Genomic DNA, 9,490 nt, shown 5'->3' with positions numbered 1-9,490 from the left:
TATTACTGTCAGTTATATACAACATGATGATGGTTCCACTGTGTATTACTGTCAGTTATATACAACATGATGATGGTTCCACTGTGTATTACTGTCAGTTATATACAACATGATGATGGTTCCACTGTGTATTACTGTCAGTTATATACAACATGATGATGGTTCCACTGTGTATTACTGTCAGTTATATACAACAACATGATGATGGTTCCACTGTGTATTACTGTCAGTTATATACAACATGATGATGGTTCCACTGTGTATTACTGTCAGTTATATACAACATGATGATGGTTCCACTGTGTATTACTGTCAGTTATATACAACAACATGATGATGGTTCCACTGTGTATTACTGTCAGTTATATACAACATCATGATGATGGTTCCACTGTGTATTACTGTCAGTTATATACAACATGATGATGGTTCCACTGTGTATTACTGTCAGTTATATACAACATGATGATGGTTCCACTGTGTATTACTGTCAGTTATATACAACAACATGATGATGGTTCCACTGTGTATTACTGTCAGTTATATACAACATGATGATGGTTCCACTGTGTATTACTGTCAGTTATATACAACATGATGATGGTTCCACTGTGTATTACTGTCAGTTATATACAACATGATGATGGTTCCACTGTGTACTACTGTCAGTTATATACACAACATGATGATGGTTCCACTGTGTATTACTGTCAGTTATATACAACATGATGATGGTTCCACTGTGTATTACTGTCAGTTATATACAACATGATGATGGTTCCACTGTGTATTACTGTCAGTTATATACAACACATGATGATGGTTCCACTGTGTATTACTGTCAGTTATATACAACATGATGATGGTTCCACTGTGTATTACTGTCAGTTATATACAACATGATGATGGTTCCACTGTGTATTACTGTCAGTTATATACAACATGATGATGGTTCCACTGTGTATTACTGTCAGTTATATACAACATGATGATGGTTCCACTGTGTATTACTGTCAGTTATATACAACATGATGATGGTTCCACTGTGTATTACTGTCAGTTATATACAACATGATGATGGTTCCACTGTGTATTACTGTCAGTTATATACAACACATGATGATGGTTCCACTGTGTATTACTGTCAGTTATATACAACATGATGATGGTTCCACTGTGTATTACTGTCAGTTATATACAACATGATGATGGTTCCACTGTGTATTACTGTCAGTTATATACAACATGATGATGGTTCCACTGTGTATTACTGTCAGTTATATACAACATGATGATGGTTCCACTGTGTATTACTGTCAGTTATATACAACATGATGATGGTTCCACTGTGTATTACTGTCAGTTATATACAACATGATGATGGTTCCACTGTGTATTACTGTCAGTTATATACAACATGATGATGGTTCCACTGTGTATTACTGTCAGTTATATACAACATGATGATGGTTCCACTGTGTATTACTGTCAGTTATATACAACATGATGATGGTTCCACTGTGTATTACTGTCAGTTATATACAACAACATGATGATGGTTCCACTGTGTATTACTGTCAGTTATATACAACATGATGATGGTTCCACTGTGTATTACTGTCAGTTATATACAACATGATGATGGTTCCACTGTGTATTACTGTCAGTTATATACAACATGATGATGGTTCCACTGTGTATTACTGTCAGTTATATACAACATGATGATGGTTCCACTGTGTATTACTGTCAGTTATATACAACATGATGATGGTTCCACTGTGTATTACTGTCAGTTATATACAACATGATGATGGTTCCACTGTGTATTACTGTCAGTTATATACAACATGATGATGGTTCCACTGTGTATTACTGTCAGTTATATACAACATGATGATGGTTCCACTGTGTATTACTGTCAGTTATATACAACATGATGATGGTTCCACTGTGTATTACTGTCAGTTATATACAACATGATGATGGTTCCACTGTGTATTACTGTCAGTTATATACAACATGATGATGGTTCCACTGTGTATTACTGTCAGTTATATACAACATGATGATGGTTCCACTGTGTATTACTGTCAGTTATATACAACAACATGATGATGGTTCCACTGTGTATTACTGTCAGTTATATACAACATGATGATGGTTCCACTGTGTATTACTGTCAGTTATATACAACATGATGATGGTTCCACTGTGTATTACTGTCAGTTATATACAACACATGATGATGGTTCCACTGTGTATTACTGTCAGTTATATACAACATGATGATGGTTCCACTGTGTATTACTGTCAGTTATATACAACATGATGATGGTTCCACTGTGTATTACTGTCAGTTATATACAACATGATGATGGTTCCACTGTGTATTACTGTCAGTTATATACAACATGATGATGGTTCCACTGTGTATTACTGTCAGTTATATACAACATGATGATGGTTCCACTGTGTATTACTGTCAGTTATATACAACAACATGATGATGGTTCCACTGTGTATTACTGTCAGTTATATACAACATGATGATGGTTCCACTGTGTATTACTGTCAGTTATATACAACATGATGATGGTTCCACTGTGTATTACTGTCAGTTATATACAACATGATGATGGTTCCACTGTGTATTACTGTCAGTTATATACAACATGATGATGGTTCCACTGTGTATTACTGTCAGTTATATACAACATGATGATGGTTCCACTGTGTATTACTGTCAGTTATATACAACATGATGATGGTTCCACTGTGTATTACTGTCAGTTATATACAACATGATGATGGTTCCACTGTGTATTACTGTCAGTTATATACAACACATGATGATGGTTCCACTGTGTATTACTGTCAGTTATATACAACATGATGATGGTTCCACTGTGTATTACTGTCAGTTATATACAACATGATGATGGTTCCACTGTGTATTACTGTCAGTTATATACAACATGATGATGGTTCCACTGTGTATTACTGTCAGTTATATACAACATGATGATGGTTCCACTGTGTATTACTGTCAGTTATATACAACATGATGATGGTTCCACTGTGTATTACTGTCAGTTATATACAACATGATGATGGTTCCACTGTGTATTACTGTCAGTTATATACAACATGATGATGGTTCCACTGTGTATTACTGTCAGTTATATACAACATGATGATGGTTCCACTGTGTATTACTGTCAGTTATATACAACATGATGATGGTTCCACTGTGTATTACTGTCAGTTATATACAACATGATGATGGTTCCACTGTGTATTACTGTCAGTTATATACAACATGATGATGGTTCCACTGTGTATTACTGTCAGTTATATACAACATGATGATGGTTCCACTGTGTATTACTGTCAGTTATATACAACAACATGATGATGGTTCCACTGTGTATTACTGTCAGTTATATACAACATGATGATGGTTCCACTGTGTATTACTGTCAGTTATATACAACATGATGATGGTTCCACTGTGTATTACTGTCAGTTATATACAACATGATGATGGTTCCACTGTGTATTACTGTCAGTTATATACAACATGATGATGGTTCCACTGTGTATTACTGTCAGTTATATACAACATGATGATGGTTCCACTGTGTATTACTGTCAGTTATATACAACAACATGATGATGGTTCCACTGTGTATTACTGTCAGTTATATACAACATGATGATGGTTCCACTGTGTATTACTGTCAGTTATATACAACATGATGATGGTTCCACTGTGTATTACTGTCAGTTATATACAACATGATGATGGTTCCACTGTGTATTACTGTCAGTTATATACAACATGATGATGGTTCCACTGTGTATTACTGTCAGTTATATACAACATGATGATGGTTCCACTGTGTATTACTGTCAGTTATATACAACATGATGATGGTTCCACTGTGTATTACTGTCAGTTATATACAACATGATGATGGTTCCACTGTGTATTACTGTCAGTTATATACAACATGATGATGGTTCCACTGTGTATTACTGTCAGTTATATACAACATGATGATGGTTCCACTGTGTATTACTGTCAGTTATATACAACATGATGATGGTTCCACTGTGTATTACTGTCAGTTATATACAACATGATGATGGTTCCACTGTGTATTACTGTCAGTTATATACAACATGATGATGGTTCCACTGTGTATTACTGTCAGTTATATACAACATGATGATGGTTCCACTGTGTATTACTGTCAGTTATATACAACAACATGATGATGGTTCCACTGTGTATTACTGTCAGTTATATACAACATGATGATGGTTCCACTGTGTATTACTGTCAGTTATATACAACATGATGATGGTTCCACTGTGTATTACTGTCAGTTATATACAACATGATGATGGTTCCACTGTGTATTACTGTCAGTTATATACAAACATGATGATGGTTCCACTGTGTATTACTGTCAGTTATATACAACATGATGATGGTTCCACTGTGTATTACTGTCAGTTATATACAACATGATGATGGTTCCACTGTGTATTACTGTCAGTTATATACAACAACATGATGATGGTTCCACTGTGTATTACTGTCAGTTATATACAACATGATGATGGTTCCACTGTGTATTACTGTCAGTTATATACAACATGATGATGGTTCCACTGTGTATTACTGTCAGTTATATACAACATGATGATGGTTCCACTGTGTATTACTGTCAGTTATATACAACAACATGATGATGGTTCCACTGTGTATTACTGTCAGTTATATACAACATGATGATGGTTCCACTGTGTATTACTGTCAGTTATATACAACATGATGATGGTTCCACTGTGTATTACTGTCAGTTATATACAACATGATGATGGTTCCACTGTGTATTACTGTCAGTTATATACAACATGATGATGGTTCCACTGTGTATTACTGTCAGTTATATACAACATGATGATGGTTCCACTGTGTATTACTGTCAGTTATATACAACATGATGATGGTTCCACTGTGTATTACTGTCAGTTATATACAACAACATGATGATGGTTCCACTGTGTATTACTGTCAGTTATATACAACATGATGATGGTTCCACTGTGTATTACTGTCAGTTATATACAACATGATGATGGTTCCACTGTGTATTACTGTCAGTTATATACAACATGATGATGGTTCCACTGTGTATTACTGTCAGTTATATACAACATGATGATGGTTCCACTGTGTATTACTGTCAGTTATATACAACATGATGATGGTTCCACTGTGTATTACTGTCAGTTATATACAACATGATGATGGTTCCACTGTGTATTACTGTCAGTTATATACAACAACATGATGATGGTTCCACTGTGTATTACTGTCAGTTATATACAACATGATGATGGTTCCACTGTGTATTACTGTCAGTTATATACAACATGATGATGGTTCCACTGTGTATTACTGTCAGTTATATACAACATGATGATGGTTCCACTGTGTATTACTGTCAGTTATATACAACATGATGATGGTTCCACTGTGTATTACTGTCAGTTATATACAACATGATGATGGTTCCACTGTGTATTACTGTCAGTTATATACAACATGATGATGGTTCCACTGTGTATTACTGTCAGTTATATACAACATGATGATGGTTCCACTGTGTATTACTGTCAGTTATATACAACATGATGATGGTTCCACTGTGTATTACTGTCAGTTATATACAACACATGATGATGGTTCCACTGTGTATTACTGTCAGTTATATACAACATGATGATGGTTCCACTGTGTATTACTGTCAGTTATATACAACATGATGATGGTTCCACTGTGTATTACTGTCAGTTATATACAACATGATGATGGTTCCACTGTGTATTACTGTCAGTTATATACAACATGATGATGGTTCCACTGTGTATTACTGTCAGTTATATACAACATGATGATGGTTCCACTGTGTATTACTGTCAGTTATATACAACATGATGATGGTTCCACTATGTATTACTGTCAGTTATATACAACATGATGATGGTTCCACTGTGTATTACTGTCAGTTATATACAACATGATGATGGTTCCACTGTGTATTACTGTCAGTTATATACAACATGATGATGGTTCCACTGTGTATTACTGTCAGTTATATACAACAACATGATGATGGTTCCACTGTGTATTACTGTCAGTTATATACAACATGATGATGGTTCCACTGTGTATTACTGTCAGTTATATACAACATGATGATGGTTCCACTGTGTATTACTGTCAGTTATATACAACAACATGATGATGGTTCCACTGTGTATTACTGTCAGTTATATACAACATGATGATGGTTCCACTGTGTATTACTGTCAGTTATATACAACATGATGATGGTTCCACTGTGTTTTACTGTCAGTTATATACAACATGATGATGGTTCCACTGTGTATTACTGTCAGTTATATACAACATGATGATGGTTCCACTGTGTATTACTGTCAGTTATATACAACATGATGATGGTTCCACTGTGTATTACTGTCAGTTATATACAACATGATGATGGTTCCACTGTGTATTACTGTCAGTTATATACAACATGATGATGGTTCCACTGTGTATTACTGTCAGTTATATACAACATGATGATGGTTCCACTGTGTATTACTGTCAGTTATATACAACATGATGATGGTTCCACTGTGTATTACTGTCAGTTATATACAACATGATGATGGTTCCACTATGTATTACTGTCAGTTATATACAACATGATGATGGTTCCACTGTGTATTACTGTCAGTTATTTACAACATGATGATGGTTCCACTGTGTATTACTGTCAGTTATATACAACATGATGATGGTTCCACTGTGTATTACTGTCAGTTATATACAACAACATGATGATGGTTCCACTATGTATTACTGTCAGTTATATACAACATGATGATGGTTCCACTGTGTATTACTGTCAGTTATATACAACATGATGATGGTTCCACTATGTATTACTGTCAGTTATATACAACATGATGATGGTTCCACTGTGTATTACTGTCAGTTATATACAACAACATGATGATGGTTCCACTGTGTATTACTGTCAGTTATATACAACATGATGATGGTTCCACTGTGTATTACTGTCAGTTATATACAACATGATGATGGTTCCACTGTGTATTACTGTCAGTTATATACAACATGATGATGGTTCCACTATGTATTACTGTCAGCTATATACAACATGATGATGGTTCCACTGTGTATTACTGTCAGTTATATACAACAACATGATGATGGTTCCACTGTGTATTACTGTCAGTTATATACAACAACATGATGATGGTTCCACTGTGTATTACTGTCAATTATATACAACATGATGATGGTTCCACTGTGTATTACTGTCAGTTATATACAACATGATGATGGTTCCACTGTGTATTACTGTCATTTATATACAACATGATGATGGTTCCACTGTGTATTACTGTCAGTTATATACAACATGATGATGGTTCCACTGTGTATTACTGTCAGTTATATACAACAACATGATGATGGTTCCACTGTGTATTACTGTCAGTTATATACAACATGATGATGGTTCCACTGTGTATTACTGTCAGTTATATACAACATGATGATGGTTCCACTGTGTATTACTGTCAGTTATATACAACATGATGATGGTTCCACTGTGTATTACTGTCAGTTATATACAACATGATGATGGTTCCACTGTGTATTACTGTCAGTTATATAATACATGATGATGGTTCCACTGTGTATTACTGTCATTTATATAGAACAAAATGGTGATGGTTCCTTTTTTCTGAATTTCCTGACGTGCCCAAAGTTAACTGCCTGTTACTCAGGCCCAGCATATATTTGGTACCATTTGATAGAAAACACTTTAAAGTTTGTAGAAATGTTAAAGTAATGTGTGAGACTATAGAGACTATAACACACACAATGGAGAAACTCCATAGAAAAACCACCGTAAATGAGTTTTTTTGAAAGCCCATGCTCTTCCAATGGAACGTATCCATATCCTGCTCCCAGATTGCAATTCCTATGGTTTCCACTAGATGTCAACAGTCTTTCTTCAAGGTTGCAGGCTTGTTTCTTCCCAAATGAGCAAGAATTTTTAGCTTTAGTACTGGGAGTCAGAGATGGAAATTAGTATTTTCGTGCGCAACAAAGAGGACGCACACCTGCTAGTTTAGCTTTTCTATTGAAAATACTTATTTCAGTATGAAATATTATAGTTTAATTACATTTGATGATTAAATAGAAACGTGTTTTGACTTGTTTTAACAAAGTTTAGTGTTAGTTTTTTGGATTCCTTTCTCTGATTTACTCAAATCGATGGCACCAACTAAACAGACTTTTGGGATATAAAGAAGGATTTTATCTAACAAAACGACCTGTTGTAGCTGGGACCCTTTGGATTGCAAATCAGACGATTTTCAAAAAGTAATATTTTGATGTGGGGCGCCGTCCTCAAACAATCGCATGGCATACTTACACTGTCAAACCTATTGTAAATCGGACAATGCAGTTAGATTAACAATAATTTCATCTTTAAACCGATATAAGATACTTGTAAGTAGCTAAATGTTTAATATCCATACTTTTTCGAATTATTTATTTTTATTGCGCGCCGTCCAATTTCACCGGAAGTGGTCGACCGGTGTCCCGATGGCGGTGCGCCTAGCCGTAAAAAAACAGATACAAATACACCTTATGGAACAGTGGGGACTTTGAAGCAACACAAACATAGGCACAGACACATGAAAACATACACAATATGCACACATGTACAGATGGATTTTATGTTGTAGATATGTGGTAGTAGAGTAGGGACCTGAGGGCACACAGTTAATGTGTTGTGAAATCTGTTGTGAATGTATTGTAATGTTTTTAAAAAATTATAACTGCTTTAATTTTGCTGGACCCCAGGAAGAGTAGCTGCTGCCTTGACAGGAACTAATGGGGATCCATAATAAACCCCAGGAAGAGTAGCTGCTGCCGTGGCAGGAACTAATGGGGATCCATAGTAAACCCCAGGAAGAGTAGCTGCTGCCGTGGCAGGAACTAATGGGGATCCGTAATAAACCCCAGGAAGAGTAGCTGCTGCCTTGGCAGGAACTAATGGGGATCCATAATAAACCCCAGGAAGAGTAGCTGCTGCCTTGGCAGGAACTAATGGGGATCCATAATAAACCCCAGGAAGAGTAGCTGCTGCCTTGGCAGGAACTAATGGGGATCCATAATAAACCCCAGGAAGAGTAGCTGCTGCCTTGACAGGAACTAATGGGGATCCGTAATAAACCCCAGGAAGAGTAGCTGCTGCCTTGGCAGGAACTAATGGGGATCTGTAATAAACCCCAGGAAGAGTAGCTGCTGCCTTGACAGGAACTAATGGAGATCCGTAATAAACCCCAGGAAGAGTAGCTG

Source organism: Salvelinus fontinalis, chromosome 10 (assembly GCF_029448725.1).
Source record: "Salvelinus fontinalis isolate EN_2023a chromosome 10, ASM2944872v1, whole genome shotgun sequence".
Classification (NCBI taxonomy): domain Eukaryota; kingdom Metazoa; phylum Chordata; class Actinopteri; order Salmoniformes; family Salmonidae; genus Salvelinus; species Salvelinus fontinalis.
This window is presented reverse-complemented; position numbering follows the sequence as displayed.